The sequence below is a fragment of the Chrysochloris asiatica genome, unplaced genomic scaffold (genome assembly GCF_000296735.1).
Source record: "Chrysochloris asiatica unplaced genomic scaffold, ChrAsi1.0 scaffold00267, whole genome shotgun sequence".
Taxonomy (NCBI): domain Eukaryota; kingdom Metazoa; phylum Chordata; class Mammalia; order Afrosoricida; family Chrysochloridae; genus Chrysochloris; species Chrysochloris asiatica.
The window spans coordinates 2875988-2893531 of NW_006408785.1; positions in this window are offsets into that span (position 1 = coordinate 2875988).

Here is a 17544-nt window from a genome sequence, read left to right on the forward strand (position 1 = left end):
ACTAGAAAGCAATAGATTTCTTGCTTCTGCCACAGATTCCCCCAGCTGTGAGCCTTCCAACCTTCTAAGTATTCCTTTATATGCGGTTCAGAGTTCTGGGACCAGCCCCTGAACCTGCTTGGTCAGGTATTCTGTGTTGTTGTTGGCAGAGCTCTCTTCTGTACATCCACCCGATCTGCCATCTTGTTTGTTGTCTAATTTTATATTCTTAATTTAAATTTTTTTTTGTTATTAAAGAGTATATGAGATTATATAAGCTTTGGACTCCATAAAATCTAGATCTACCCTTTTCCTCAACCTTCATATTGATAACCTTCCAACCCCATCTAACTGTTCATGATGATTTGATATACCTTTTTGTTTGAATTCTCTCTTAACCTGCTCTCAATTTCATTGTTCTTAAAAACAAACCACCAATAAAAACAGATTCAAAAGAAGGATTAACAAATGAAAAGAACAAACAATTTTGAGAGTCCTTGAGCATAGAGTGCTGCAGGTCCCTGTGGGATACCAAAATGAATACAAGATGCCTTCTCTAAGCTGAACCAAATGGGGATTTTTATTTTATTTATTTATTTTTCTTTTTGCCTGAAAGTTCCTGTTTCAGGTGAATTACCTCAGGGAGTAAGTCCATTTCTGACATTAGTCTCCCACCATTATTTTTCAGGTTGTGAAACTTCAATTGCTTTGGAGAGAAGATGGAGAAAAATTAAAATTACATTCATTAACATATCTAAATGGAAGCATCCCTGCTTTCCTGTATGTACTCATTAAGAGTGAGCATCAACAACATTCTGGAATTTGCCTCATTAATTAGGTGGTGAAGTCGTGCACATCCCCAGTACTTCTGAGCAACACAGGAGGGGACTGGGTGTTGTGACCCGACCTGGCCATGACTCTAGGGGCCTTCTGTGTCTGTAATTTATTATACCCTTCCGCAACATGGGCCCTTCTCCCATCTGTCATTTAAACAGCCATCTTCAGGCTTCACAAGTGTGTACTCAAAGTTAAATCCTATTTTAGAAGAACAGACATCTCTCGAGTAACTCCACAGGGAGCCAGGCAAGGTGGTTGAGGTACTGCTGAGATTATTTTAGAAAAAGAAAACTCACTTGTCTTTTTTTTTCTTTTAACTCTGGTCAGTAATACTGTGGCACTGTTTCAGGCCATGTTGACTGAGGTGATGTTGTAGAGTTCATTTTGCAGGTATGGTGTATAACTTCTGCCTTTTCCACATGGAGTGAAATTTACCAGAGAAACACTCCAGTATTTCTATCATTGGGTCATTCGTACCCATATGTAGGATAACTCATCTGATTTGTAAGTTTGGGAAAAGAAATCAAGAGTTCTTGGAGCAGTTACCTCCTTCTCTTTCTCTTTTTAATTTGCCTGTCTGGAGAGAACACCGTTTCTGTCTACTTTCTGCCATGCTGTTCTTCCTTGAGAATCTTGATGTCATTCAGCTATACCTATGAATAAATACATATGTTTGTTGTGGAATGTCCCTAAAGATGAACGGCCAACAGTTTCTCCTTTGCCTGTACATGCTTGCCTTTTCTCACTTAAGAAGTAGACTTTAGGCCTATTTTTGAGGCTTCCAAGATCCCTTTATAGCTCTTCTTAGTTATGCCCCTCTGGTTTTTCCTGTTAAATATCCAATTGGTCTAATATTTTACTTCTTGTCATGAAGCTAGCAGCTTCCTTTAAAGTACTCACCAACCAAATGAACATTATTTTTGACAGCACCTTCAGGTTTGAACTTCCCCCATGTGCTGTTCCAAAAAGAGGCAATCCCTTTATGGAGAGCTATGGAGTTCCCATTCTTACAGGCTACCTCTTTCCCAGAGATAAGAACTTTGTCATTTGTCTGTAGCTGGAAGAGTAGACAGCGGCTGATATAACAACAGCCCTGCACTACAAATGAGCTCAACAAGTGAGACCCCCCTGATAAGTGATCTTAGGCAAGACCAGTCAGGGCTTAGTAATCTTGATTTATCACACTAGGGGCAGAGACTTGATGGAAGACTCCAGATCTCTTAGCCACACTTGACTTGAATAGAACTTTTGCAACCTGGAGCTGGTAGGGATGCAAAATTCTGGCTGTGACTGCAAAGTCAGTTTGAACCGCAAAGTCATTGGTTCAAGCTTACCAGCCACTCTTCAGAAACCCTATACAGGGTTGCTATGGGTCGGAACTAGCTCGATGACACTTAACAAAAACAACACCCTTAGAGGAGAAACTGTAGCCTTAGACTGAGAGCTGGGGGAAAAGGGAATCCAGTGTTTTTGCTATACACACCAGGAGTAGAGCTCACATCTTTTTGAACTAGGGTAAGGGGAGAAACTCTGGTTGTACCCTAAATGAAACACATTCTTACTATTTTTATAGTTAGCAGATTTTAATTTGTAAATGTTTCTATATTTGTTATATGCCCTTAAGATAATTTCCAAAGACTTTAAATGATTGTGTTTATTTATTTATTTATTTTAATTTCACCAGTTATGGTTGCTTTTCTAGAGAAAGGTCCCCACACATTTTTTAATAAATTTATGTTTAGCTTATTATAAGTTCAGTCATTGTTCACAGTGTCTTGGTCAGAATGAAATTTTGCTCATCTCTTAAATCTTAATGCAAAAGTAATGATTTTTCTTCCTGTATGTAAAGTGAACCAGAGTCAAGTATATGAAATCTTCAGAAATCAGGAACAGATATTGATCAATGGAAAATTTTGAGAATATCCAGAGTCACATTTTTCTCATAAAAATGAGTCTGTAATGTATACTATTAATATAAACCAAAAAATAATAAGTAAGTTTTTATTCTGGCCTAGGTCTGAGATACATTTATAACAAATTAGTCTAACATCTAATTTGAAATGAACTTAAAAAATTAAGTCTCTTGGAAATATGGAAAGAGATTGTCATTTGATGTCATAATACTTATAAATTGTACATTTGACAACTCTTTCTTTCATGCAAGTTAGGTCCTGAGTCTTCCTTTTTGCTCTGTAAGTTCATTGAGTTTTACCCACCACCTCCCATACAACCCACTATGTGTTCTCAGAGACCTTTTTTTACTATTTGGATATGCTCATTTCTCTTCTGCCACTAAACCTCTACCTTTTCCTATGTTGGTCATTCAAGCAATTGTCAGTGACTGTTCTCCTTCTTAATTCTTTTCATGACTCTATACACGATTGGAGGAAGGCTCATTAACAATCTGAGAGATGCAGATGATACAACCTTGCTTGCTAAAAGAGAAGAGAAATTAAATACTTAATGATGAAGATCAGAGACCATAACTTGCCATATATCTTGTACCTCAATGTGAAGAAAACAAAAATCCTCAAAATTGGAACAATAAATAACATAATATATGGGAAAAAGATTGAAGTTGTCAATGACTTCATTTGCATGGATCCACCATCATCACTCATGGAAGCAGTGGTTAAGAAATCAAACAACTTATAGCATTAAGAAAATCTGCTGCATAAGACTTATTTAAAGTGTTCAAGAGCAAAGATGTCAGTTTGAGGACTAAAGTGCACCTGACCCAAGCCATGGTATTTTCAGTAGCCTCGTATGCATATGAAAGTTGGACAATGAATAAAGAAGATCACAGAAGAATTGATGCATTTGAGTTATCATGTTAGAGAAGAATACTAAAGGTACCATGGACTTCCAGACAAACAAATCTGTATTGGAAGAAGTACAACAGAATACTCTGTAGAAGCCAAGATTGCCACACTTCTTCTCTCATATTTTGGACATATTTTTGGAAGGTACCAGTATCTGGAGAAAGATATCATGCCTGGTAAAGTGGAGGGTTAGCAAAAAATAGGGAGGCCCCAACAAGATGGATTGGCACAGTGGCAGCAACAACAGGCTCAAGTGTAGCAGCAATTGTGAGGATTGTGCAGAATTGGGTGGTGTTTTGTTCTATTGTACATAGGGTTACTGTGGTTTGGAACTGATTTCATAACACCTAGCAAGTATGGCAGCATCTGTGGGCTCAACCGTGGCAACAATTGTGAGATTGGCCCAGGACTGGGCCGTGTTTCATTCTGTTGTGCATAGAGTTGCTATGAGTCAGTACTGACTCAATGGCACCTAACAACAAGAAGAAGTAACATACAAGAAAGAGTCAGAATCCAAGCTGATAGACACAGATTTTCCTTAATAGTGTGAGGTTTTGGATACTTAAGAATTAATTTTTTTTCCTGTTTAATAAAAAAAAGATTGCCAGGATTAAAATGTTGTAGTTAAAAATGATGAGCATGAAATGATGGGCTGGGACCCTCACAAAAAATGTTGCCAAATAACATCATGCTTATTTGAACTCTTCTCATCTATGCTGTACTTAGCTATTTGGGGAAAGCCAAGACATATTGGAGTCATGGTGTGGCAATATACGTTAAAGCACTGGACCAAAAAGTCTGTTTGAACCAAAGAGTCAAATTGTTTTTCAAGATCAGTTTGAACCACAAGATTGGGGGTCCAACCCCACCCACCACTCCTCAAAAACCCTATATACGGTCACTATGAGTCAAAATAGACTCCATGGCACTTCACAACAACAGCAAGACATCTTATTGTACTTCAATGATAATTATTTTGTAGAACATTAAATTATATAACTACCATACACTCCATTACTTTAGTAGCTTATCAGTATTTATTTCTATACTCACCGACTATTAGTCAATGTTGTTATTGTTGTCAGGTGCCATCGAGTCGGAACCAACTCATAGCGACCCCATGCACAGCAGAACGAAACAATGTCCGATACTCGGCCAACCTCACTACCGCCGCCACACTTGACTCCATCAATGATGCCATCCGGCTGATCCATCTCGTTGGGGGTCTTCCTCTTTTTCTCTGATCCTCCACCTTACCAAACAAGATATCCTTTTCCAGCGACTGCTCCCTCCTGACAATATGTCCAAGGTATGAGAGACAAAGTTTGGCCATCTTGGCCTCCAAGGAGCACTCTGGCTGCACTTCTTCCAAAACAGATCTATTGGTTCTTTTGGCAGTTCATGGCACTTTCAGTATTCTCCTCCAACACCACAATTCAAATAGAGTCAGTAAATACCAAGAATAAGAAAATGCCACACCCTTTCTATAAACTTCAACTGCCTCTTTTGGGTCTTCCTGAGCATATGAAAATATGCCTGGAATGCTGGCAATGATTTTCTAGGATTTAGCAGTTGAGAAAAGATTCTTCTGACAGTGGCTCAGGGTTATTCACTAACATATTTACTGTACAGATGTACATGGGTAGATTTCAAGCAAGAACTGATGCAGTATTCAACATTTGCATTAATTAACACAACACTGCCAAGTGACACTGTGCATAATTTTAAAAATATTTTTTAACTCACTATTGTTTATATTGACCTCTTGGAAATATAAAAAGGAAATATTTTCCTTACCAAAATAGTTTTTCTCTGCTTTGTGAGCCGTCTGTTTTCTTGTTTGAGGTTTGTTCCTGTTTTCTATCTCATAAAGTTAAAAAAAAATATATAGAAGATTATAGATGATAAATATATAGATATGTAAGTAGGTAAATAAATTATATAGATGGATAGATGATGGATGGTTGGATAGACACATGGGTAGATAGGCAAATTGACAGGTGATATTGTTATGTGCCATCGGTTTCTGAGGAGCATCAGTTGGATTTGAACCTCCTGCCTTGTAGCATAGAGGTTACGAATCCGGCTGCAAACTGCAAGGTGAACAGTTCAAAACTACCAGCTGTTCTGCAGGAGAAAAATGAGGCTTTCTGCTCCTATAAAGATTTACAGCCTCGGAAACCCTGTACAGGGTTGCTGTGAGTTGGAACTGACTCCACGGCATATAACCACCATCACCACCTTGTGGTTAGTAGTCCAATGTTTATCCTCCAGCACCATATCAGGACTCTATACAGACTCATTTTGAACTTTTGAAATATTGTTGCTGTTTTTGGAAACCAAGAAGTAAATTCTAACTCCTGGAGACTTCATATGTGCTAAGAAGAACGGCTCCACAGGGTTTTTAAGACTGTGACCTCTTGTAAGCAGATCACCAGGGCTGTCTTATGATTTCAAACTGTCAGACTTTCAGCTGTTGGTTAAGGGCTCAAATATTTGTACTGTCCAGGGACTACCATTGTGGTTGTTGTTGTGGTTGTGTGCTGTGAAGTCTGTTCTACCTTATAGCGATCCTGTATAGGGTTTCTGAGGAGCAGCTGGTGGGTAGATTTGAACAGTGAAAATATGGTTAGCAGTCCAGAGCTTATCTGATTCAACCAGAAATCTAGGGACTACCATTAGGATCATATAAAATACTAAAGTCAAGAAATAAGTGTATTTGCACTGTAGAATTTCTGTTCCTAAAATGTATATAGAATACTATTTAACAAAAAAAATGAGTCTAGACTTTGCAGGTATATGGAAGTATTCCACACTCTGCACACATATTATGCAACACGATCATAACTACCATCACCATCATCACTATCATTACTCCCACTCCCTATGTCTTACCAGCAAATATCATTGGGTCAAAATAAGTCCAGGAAAGCCTTCTTGTCAAATATGTGTATCTGTTTTGTTCAGCTAAGGTAGAGCTATGGCAATTGTCTGTTTAAACTTTTTCAGTGGAGGCAGTTAACCAAATATAATTTAAGTGTATGAAGGATTCTGTCTGGCTTTGACGACTGACACATATTTATTATAATATAAAGTGCCATGTAATTCCTACATACAGTCTCCCTAAGTATGTAGAAATAATGCTACCCATGTTTTTATAGGAGGTTTGGATTAGATAGCATAGCATGTTGTTCTTGTTAGATGACATCAACATCAGAGCAAAACACTACACAGTCCTGGGCCAGCCTCACAATTGTTGTTTGTTTGAATCCATTGTTGCTTCCACTGTGTTAATCCATCGTGCCAGATGTCTTCCTCTTTTTCACTTACCCTCCACTTTTCCCAGTATGATGTTCTTCTCTAGGGACTGGTTCCTCCTGATAATATGTCCAAAGTACAAAAGACAGTCTCGTGATCCTCATTTCTATGAAGCATTCTGACTATACATCTTCCAAGACAGAATCCTTTGTTCTTCTGATAGTCCATGGTACTTTCAATATTCTTTGCCAACACCAGATTGAAATGCATTGATTCTTCTATGATCTTCCTTGTTCATTGTCCAACTTTCACATGAATATGAGGTGACTGAAAATTCCAAAGCTTGGATGAAACACAACTTAAGTCTTCCAAGTAATATTCTAGCACTTGAACATTTTAAAGAGGTTTTTTGCAGCATATTTGCCTAATTCAATACACCATTTGATTTCTTGACGGCTGCCTCCGTGAACATTGATTATGGAGACAAGCGAATAGAAGTCTTTAACAACTTTGATCTTTCCTCCACTTATTATGGTGTTTTTCATTGGTCCACTTGTAAGGACTTTGGTGTGTTTTTTTACACTGAATGGCAATCCATACTGAAGGCTGTAATATTTTATCTTTGTCAGTAAGTATTTCAAGCCCTTTACACTTGGATCAAACAAGGTTTTGTCATCTGTGCATTGCAGGTTGTTAATAAGTCTTCCTCCAACCCCGATGTCATGTTCTTCTTCATATAATACAGCTTCTTGGATTATTTGCTCAACATACCTATAGAATAAATATGATGGAAAGATACTCTGACACACAAATTCCCTGATTTTAAACCATTCAGTGTATCCTTTTTCTGCTTGAAAGACTGCCTGTTCATCAATGTACACATTCCTCATTAGCACAATGAAGGATTCTGGAATACCCATTTTTTGCAATGTCTTCAGTTGGTTATGATTAACACTGTCAAATGGCATTGCATAGTTAATAAAGCACAAATAAACATCTTTCTAGTATGCTTTGCTCTCAGGCTAGATCCATCTGACATCAGCTATGATATCCCTCATTCCATATCCTCTTTTAAATTGGGCTTGAATTCCTGGCACCTCCCTGTCAATGTACTTCTGAAACAATAGTTTCATTATCTTCAGCAAAATTTTACTTGTCTACGATATTAATGATATATATATTTTGTAACTTCCACATTCTGTTGGGTCACCTTTCTTTGGAATGGGCACAAATAGGGATTTTTCCAATTGATTGGCTAGGTAACTCTCTTTCAGATTTCTTGACATAGACCAGTTACATCTCCAGTGCTGCTACATCAGTTTGTTGAAAAAAATTCAATTTGTATTCCACCAATTCCTGGAGACTTGTTTTTTGCCAATGCCTTCAATGCAGCTTGGACTTCTTCTTTCAATATCATTGGTTCTTGATCATATGGTACCTCTTGAAATGACTGAACATCTACTGTTTCTTTTTCTATAGTGACTCTGTGTATTCCTTCCCTCTTATTTTGATGTTTCCAGCATCATTTTGCCCACAGAATCCTTCAGTATTTCAAACTGAGGCTTGGATTTTTTCTTCAGTTCTTTCAACTTGAAAAATACTGAATGTGCTTTCCTTTGGGTTTTCTAACTCCAAGTTTTTGCACATTTCATTATAATATTTTATTTTGTCTTTTGGAGCTGCCCTTTGAAATTTTCTGTGTGGATCTTTTACTTCATTAATTTTCTGGTTGCTTTAGTTTCTCTACCCTCAAGAGCAAGTTCCAGAGTCTCTTCTGACATCCACGTTGGTCTCTTTCTTTCCAGTATTTGTAGTGATCTTTTTCTTTCTTCATATTTGTTGCTATTGATGTCAAACTCTTCTGATGTTTGATCATTAGTATTTAATGCACCATCTGTTCTTGAGATGATGGGCTATACTCAAGGTCTTATGGACTTGTTTTAGTTTTCTTGAACTTCAGCCTTAACTTGCATATATGATCAGAGTTGGTCAACTCCTGGCCTTATTTGGCTGACGAAATTGAACTGCTCCATCATATCTTCCCACAAATGTAATCATTTTGATTCCTATGTATTCCATCTGATGAGGTCCATGTGTATAGTCACTGTTTATATTGCTGAAGAAGATACCTGCAATGAATAAGTTATTGTTCTTATATGATTCTATCATGGGATCTCCAGTGTCATTTCTATCACCTAAGCCATATTTTTCAATTACTGATCCTTCTTTTTCCTCAACATTTACAATACAGTCACCAATAATCATCAATGCATCTTGATTGCATGTTCAATTGATTTCATACAGAAGTTAGTGGAATTCTTCAGTTTTGCTATCACTGGCTTCAGTGGTTGGGGCATAAATTTGAATAACAGTAATAGTAACAGTTTTTCCTTGTAGTCACATGGATATTATCCTCTCACAAACAGCAGTGTACTTCAAGTATATCTTGAAATGTTCTTTTTGACAATTAATTTGAAAATTCCTCTTTAATTTGTTGTTCCACACATAGTAAACATGGTATTGTCTATATGCTTGAAACTGAAGGAAATAACAGTGGGTAGAATAAAAATCTTGGATAAAAGAGAAAAGCACTGAAACAACAGGAAAAGAAGGAACCACAAAAACAGAAAAAATCCACAGAGTAAGGGGACCAAGCAGGTCATAGTAATGTTCTCGTTCACCAAATTGAACATTATCCTCAAATTTGCACATCATCCTGTAGCAGGAAAGAGAATGCAAAGATGCACAAGTGAACATGGAACAAAAATCCCTGCTTTATGATAACTTAATGGTCAAGGCTTTCTTGCCTGAAATCAATGTTTAAGGATTCTTCACATTGTAGAGCAGCCTTTCATTAAATATATTTGACTAAATTCTAATTTGGCTGTATATAAATATTAGTTTCCTAGGAAAGGTTACATTAGCAAATAAGTTATTGAAATCTTTAAATAAATGTAAATTTTAATAGAATTTCTCATGTCCTTTAAGTTGGTGAATTTTCTTAAAAAGGATGGGTTGTAATAGAAAGCCAAGCATCTTTGACCAGGAAATTTCTTTTTCATGGGACTTATGAAATAAAGGAGGACCAACTAAGTAGCAAAGCCTGGACAAGGAAGTCATCATCAAAGTACAGTATTTCCGAGGTTTAAATGTGTAATTGCAGGATAATGGAGTGGGTTGCTTGCTGGTAAGCAGGAAAGGAGGTATAAAAGTATGTATTCAAAATGCATAATACTAATATGAATAATCTAAAACCATGATACTTAAGTAGTTTGCTGGTGTAACATCTGTTTTGAGATACATGTGTGATTCTTTCCTTTCAAATTTGGTTCACTGAGGAAACAGCATTATTTGATAGCAGGGATAATCTTAAAGGTGATGGAATTCTTAAGGATTTATTTCCATGGACATCCCACTATCAATTGCTACTCATTCCTTCAAACATTTGTTGTACACTTACTTTGTACCAGGCAGTTAGTACATATACTTTATGGAGTCAAGCTATAAGTCTCGGACTGGTAGTGCCTTGTGATGCACCTAACCACATCCCGTGCACCCACTTGATTTCAGATCAGTGTGGACTTGCATTTTCTTGCACTCGTCAGCATTCCATTTAGGGTCTGAGTCCCAGTGATCACAGCTTTGCTTTCTTTTGAGCCGCAAAAGGCCACAATCATGCACAGGCACAAATCAGCAGTACAAGGGAGTTAATGCAATTTGGTCAGTCCTCAAACAATGGTCAGAAAATATATACCCCAGGTTTTCTGTAATTCTGTGGAAAAATTCCTTCTCAAGGAACTTTCTACAAGATTCCTTAGGTGTCTCTAGAAGGATTAAACTCTGGTTGCATATAGTGGGAACTATCTCATATATGCACCCTTATTGGATTTTCTTCCTTCTCTGTCTCATAGTTCCCACTCTCCCATAGAACTTCCTAAGGTCAACTCCCTCCCTACCTGCTTCTCAATTTTTATTTAACTTCATGCTTTTGAATGAACCAAAATAAGACTTTCCATTATTCAAGATGTTTGTCTTAGTTACCAATTGCTGCTCCGTAGCATAAATATTATAAGTGTACAGCTTTAAAGAACAAAAACTTATTTCCTCACGATTCTGAAGGCTAAAAGTTCAAATCATTTCAATTTCGTACTTGTTGGTAGCCCTGGGGGTTTCTTGACATTCTTTGGCTTATAGCAGATCATCACATATCATCTACCTTCTCCTGTGTGTATATGTTTCTGTGTCTATTCTTGTTTCTTCATGACTCAGAAGTGATTAGATTTATAACTCATTCTACTTAATAGGAGCTCTAGTGGCCTGTAGGATAAGCACTGGACTACTAACTGCAAGGTTAACAATTTAAACCCACCACTAGCTCCATACTAGGAGGACAAGGCATACAGAGTCACTATGAGTCAGAATGGACTCAATGGCAGGGAGTGGCTATTTGGCTATGGCCTAATTAACATTCCAAACAGGATCCTAGTCACAGATATAGAGACCAGGATTTCAACAGATGATTTGAGGGATCACATTAAATCCTTAACAATGTTAATGTCCAAAACTATATGATAGTCATCTGTGTTGATCTCTAAATAATTCTATAGCTTCTCTTCCTCCTGGACACATGACTGGATTACCCTTTTAGGCCCCCTTTTGTGTGAGTAGGCCAACATGACTAGTTTCAGACTGTGAGTTTTGGAAAGGAGTGATTTGTATCACTCCTGGACTGATCATGTCATTAACAGTACAAGATGCTCAAGAGCTTTGTTCTCCTTTGGGTAAAATAGCCAACAATGTCCCAGATGAGTAGATGCCCTCTGCCTATATATACTAGGTCTGTAGGGTGAATGGGAAACAAACCTTTATTGTTTTAAACCACTGAGATCCCTGTTATTTGTTACTACAGCATAATTTGCTCTCTAGATTCAATGCTGATTAGTACAATCCAAAGTAGATGCTTAATTAAATCAACCAACTTTTTGAGTGCCTAGTGTGAGTAAGGGAGTCCTTAAGAACAGCAGAGGCAGAATTAACTTGACGCTCCTGGATGGGTTAGTGTGGGTGGCATAATGGTTAAGGGCTCAGTTGGTAGTTGAAAATTAGGCAGCTGGAACTCATCCAATGACTCCCTAGAGAAATACATTTTTGTTGTTATGTGCTGTTGGGTCAGCTCTGACCCATAGAGATCTTGCATAGGGTTTCCAAGGCTGTAAATCTTTGAGGGGAGTAGAAAGCCTCATCTTTCTCCTGCAGAATGACTGGTGGGCTTAAACTGCCAACTTTGCATTTCACAGTCCAGTGCTTATCCTACAGAACCACTGCACTCCCAATAAAATACTACACAATGTTAAAGAATTATGAAAGTTCTGTGAAACACTTCAAAAAGTTCATAGAAAAAAAATGGAATTAAGAGATAATGGAATCTCTAAGAGTTGGAACTGACTTGGTGAAACTTAACAACAATAACAAAGAAGGAAGGAGGTGGAAACATGTTCAAAGTCAACAATAGTGTCAGTGGAAACAGCAAATACCTGAATGTGGATGGAGGATAGGATGTGAAGAGTGGAGGTGTGAGAGGTGAAGTAAGGACCAGACCAGAACATGAAGGACCTTATGTTTGAACTTTTTCTTAAAGTCAAAGCGACATGACTTTAAGGTTCTACATTGAAGAGAATGTAACAGATTTTCAGTTTAGATAGATCACATTGGTCATGTAGCTGTTGCTTTTGAGCCCTGAACCACTTCCCCTCAGCCCACCGGATTTCAGTGCAGCTGAGATGCCAGTTCTGTGTATTTCTGCCAGCATAATACCTCAAGTGCATATAACTGTGTTTCTTCATGTTTTTGCCTCGCAACTTTTTCTGAAGCCATAGAATGCAAAGCTAGTAAGCACAAAAGAGTTAACATTCCAAAAAACAAAACAAAAAACCCTTAACCTATATGAGACCAAAGTAGGTAGAGAAATGTCTCTGTTTCTTATCCTGTGGAAGGAAAATTCTGTATTCTGATGTAGAAGGTAGACAGTTCTCATGTAGACGGCATTCTACAATGTTCCTTAGAAGATTTCTAGTATAATTGAGTCCTTGTGCATACAGTAGTAATCTCAATAGTACACTGTTTATTGATATTCCCTTCTTGACTATCTCTCTCTCCCCACATCATCATTGTAGCTTTCCGGGGTTGCCTACTAATAAATACCTGCACCTAAATCTGTGCTTCAGGCTCTACCTTCTGGGGATTCCAAGTTAAGACAAATAGTAGTATCAAAAATAGATGTTTTGAATAAAGGTTTTTTTGTTTGTTTTTTAAGGTAAAAATCCCAACTGTCTTAGAAATAGTAAATGAATATACCTCAAAGATTTTAAGAACTTGTTACTTAATTAGACTCCTGTTATGGTGCTGTCGCATCAGCACTGGACTGCAAACCACAAGATTGGCAGTTCAAACACACCAGCTGCTCCTCAGAAACCCTACACAGGGTTTTTATGAGTCAGAACAGGCTCAACATTTGACAACAACAATGACAACATTACCTAATTAGGGAACCAATGAGATACTATAACTGATTCAAAGGAGAATCCAGAGTGCCACAGGAAACATATCAATCAGTAAGCAGAAATAAATTTACAAATAAATGAAAAACTGGCTTTTTTAAAAGAAGGTAAATGGCCTATTTTCCTTAACCAGTAGAATTCATTTGCAGGTGCACAGACAACATCCATTTGTATTGCTATCAGATGTCTACTGTTACAGAATTTGAAATAGGTCAAATCATAAAAGAGACCAAACTTACTGGTCTGCTAGACTGGTGGAAACTCAAGACTGTGGCCCTTAGACACCCTTCAAACCTGGCACTGAACACACACCCCAGGATCACTGGTCAGCCAAACATTAAATAGGCTTATGAAATGAACACTAATGTCCATGAAGGGCAGGAAAGAAGAATGAATGAAGATGAGGAATATCTAGAGGAATGAGAGAAGAGTGCTGTTTCATTGAGGGGGTTGCAACTAGTACCACAAAACAAAAAAAAATGTAAAAATTGTTAATTGGAAAATTAATTTGGTCTGCAAACTTTCATCCAAATCAATAAATTACAGAGGCAGAGATAAGCTGAGAGAATGCCAGCCCGGACACTAAAAAATGTACTTATTTTTCTTGGCCAGTTTCAAAATCTCACAATTTGGGGAAGATCAGTAGAGAAACCTCAGTTAGGATCAGCACAAAATCTGTGATATAATAATAATAAGTATCTGAACTAATAGAGAAGAGGGATAAAGCATTTAGCTGCTAACCAAAAGTCTGTGGTTGGAAACCACCAGCGGCTCTGCAAGAGAAAGATAAGGCTTTCTGATCCCAAAGATTTACAGTCTTGGAAACCCTATGGAGTGATTCTACTCTGTCCTGTAGGGTTGCTGTACGTTGGAATCACTCAGTGCCAATGGGTTTGGGTGTATACATTGAAGGTAAAATGAAGAGAACTTGATAACGCATTAGATGTGGGAATTTAAGATGGAAGATTGAAATAATGATGCCAGGTTTATGAAAAGCACCTGAAACCTCCCACTTACTGAGTTGGAATGAATACATGAAAAAATTATGGGAGTCAAAAAGTTTTCAGTAACCAAATTTGCTATTACAACACGTCTATCTTGTTTCGTATTGGTGAAGTGATTAGGGTTGGTAGTTCAAACTGACTCTTAACAAGTCTATAGGACAGAGTAGAACTGCCCCCTTTGGGTTTTCAAGGCTGTACATTTTTACAGGAGCCGACTGCCACATCTTACTCCTGTGGAGTGGCTGACAGTTCAAACTGTTAGCCTTTCAGCCAGCAGCCAAGAGCTTAACCAAATGGTACCATATTATTTGATTCTTCTGAAAAAAAAAATCAACTATTGAAAACCCTATGGAGCGGTTCTACTTTGACACACATCAAGTCATGATATCATGTTTATGAAAGACACCTGAATACTCTCACTTACTGAGCTGAATTGATTAAATAGAAATTATTCATTGACTCAACAGCAACTGTGCTATATTAATTAGAATTGGAGGAGGTGCTTACATTAAGTATCAAAGGTCTGTAATAGTATTGTACCAGGATCAATACATCTTAAGCCCTTTATGTGGATTCCCCTATTTATTGAATGAGAGCAGGGGTCGTTCAGTGCAGAATTCTCACCTACATTGCTGGAGACCATTGCTAGAGACTATTGCTGATTCCCAGTCAGTTCGCCTCAAGCACAGCCAGGGTCTCCAGCAATGTAGGTGAGATGAATCGTTTTCCATTTATTTGATTTAGCTTGGATGTTGCTGTGATGTTGAATAGGTTTCAGCAGTGCTTCCAGACTAAGACTGACTAGGAAGAAAGTCCTTGCAATCTCTTCTGAAAATCAGCCAATGAAAATCCTCTGAAAATGGTCCAATTCCAAGTGTCACCATGAACTTGGGGATCCTTTGATAGTAGCCAACAGCAACAAAAACATCTATTGAATAGGGTCATCATGATAACCTATTTTTGTCTTTTAATGTGTTTTACTTATCATTGATTAAATGAAATCAGGATGAAGTTAGCATTTCAATATTGGAACCGAAGCTTTAGTAGCAAGTCAGTTTCTGAAAGTTATTCCTCATAAAAGTTACCCTTCTCCTATAAGTCACAGGTTTACAGTTTTGTTTTCGGAGGGCATTCAACTTGATGAAAAGACTGCAAAGTATTGCAAAAGAAGAGACTTTAAAAAGTTCATAGAAAAATTGCATTATCTTGTAAGTGAATTTTTTTCATGAAGATTTTGCAGTCACTTTGTATATACATACCTTGGTCAATAATGAATATCTTTGAAAGGCTTAGAATGCTGCATTGCCCCTTTCCTGTGTGTCTTCTAGTCTAAACAAGGACAATAAAATCTCTCAGGTAATTGTGGGTTGACTCATTTTTGTGTTCTTTTCAGAATTACAAAGTGTGATGACACCAGAAAAGTGTTCCTGGTGTGTGTGAAATAGATGTAATGCTGATAATGATGCTGGTGAGTAAAGCAGAAGATTATTTGTTTATATTACTCTTTCTTTTTCCTTGACCTTTTTTTTTTTTTTTTCCTTTCCATAGATGTGTGTCTAAACAGATATAGTATTTTATAAAAGGATGGGTATTCTGATGCAGTGGGAGGGTATGAAGAACATGCTTCTGAAGGAAAAACAAAGCAAGAAAGCAAGAGAGAGGGAAGAGATCAGTAAAAGAAAACATTTCCCCCAGCCTGGGAAGAGGTTTGAGATTGACAAGCCTCCAGAGAAGAGGTGAGGGCTCATTACAGTGGGTGTCGCTCAGACTGGGGAATAGTGTCTCAGAGTCTGCCATGGCGGGGACACTAGAGTAGTCTTGAGACAGGGCAAATTCCACTTTCACCAAAGCATCTTATGACCAGAGTATGATGCAGAAACAGCAGAACCATGGACGGAAGGGATCCATGGAGCTGAGGGAATGGGCAACCATTAACCAGTAATTACAAAAAGGCTTCTCCAATGCCTAAGGGATGGGAAGATCCTAGTACCTCTTTATATCCATGTAAATATGTGTGGGTGTAAGGTAAAAGCTAGGGAGTTGGCACCCAAAAGTAACTAAAATAGAACATCAAGTTTATTTAAATAAATAGAAAACTATGATATTTCTTGAAGGCTTGATGTTTTGGACTAAGAGTCAAGCAGCTATATGATGATGATTTGATGCTAAAAGCTAAGAAATATGATTGGTTTCTGAGAAAATTCACATTCTCACAGCAATGTGAGGTAAACATTGTTACATTGGGGTAAACTTTGTTACAGGAAACTGGGGTGTTAAATTAGTTGTGCAAAGTAGAAAAGTAAAGTAATTAAGCAGCCAGGATTAAAAAGTGGGTGTGTTTGACTCTCCCCACCCCCCCATCCCCCCAAGATCATCGTTTAATGACTGTGGCAGAGACTTCCACATCTGACATCAAAGCTGGCTTATGCAGTAGACAAACCAGACAGCTGGCCTTGCAGTGAGAATTTGAAAGGTGAAAAAGATAGCCCTGAAGAAAAGACTTCCCTGAGGCTTATGGTTCTCAGTAATAATGATATTCCTGGGGGAGTTATCCATAATTCAAACCGAGATGGACATGGATTAGGTGATTGCATCTAAACAGAGAGGTAGGTTGTTTGGCTATGAAGGACTAGGGTGGCGTGAGGAAAAACCCAAGTAAGTCATTGTTGTAATAGGGCCTGCCTAGACTGTAGGTATGTGAAAGCAGAAGCCAAAGAGGGCTGTCTCTACATTGAAAATAGATTTGAAAGAGCTGACTCTACCCTGTAAACACTTTTAATTCTCTGGTGCCTCAGGCAGTATGACAGTTGGCCAAACTAAACTTTGAGAAAGGTGACAACATCTTGACAAAATATGAGCACTGAAAGGGATCTTAGGATCATCTTGTCCAATGGTTTGCCAAGTTGTTCTAGATGGAAACACCACCTTTTTTGCTATCTAAATCTGTCATGGAAGCCAGGGGTGCAAAAAGACAAAAGCAGAGTTGTTTTGGTTGAAGTTGTGGTGGGAGGCTAGTGTCCTGCCCACTCTTTTTCCTTCCCTTCCCTTTGCTCTCCTCCTCTCTTTATCCCACTACACATGGTGCTG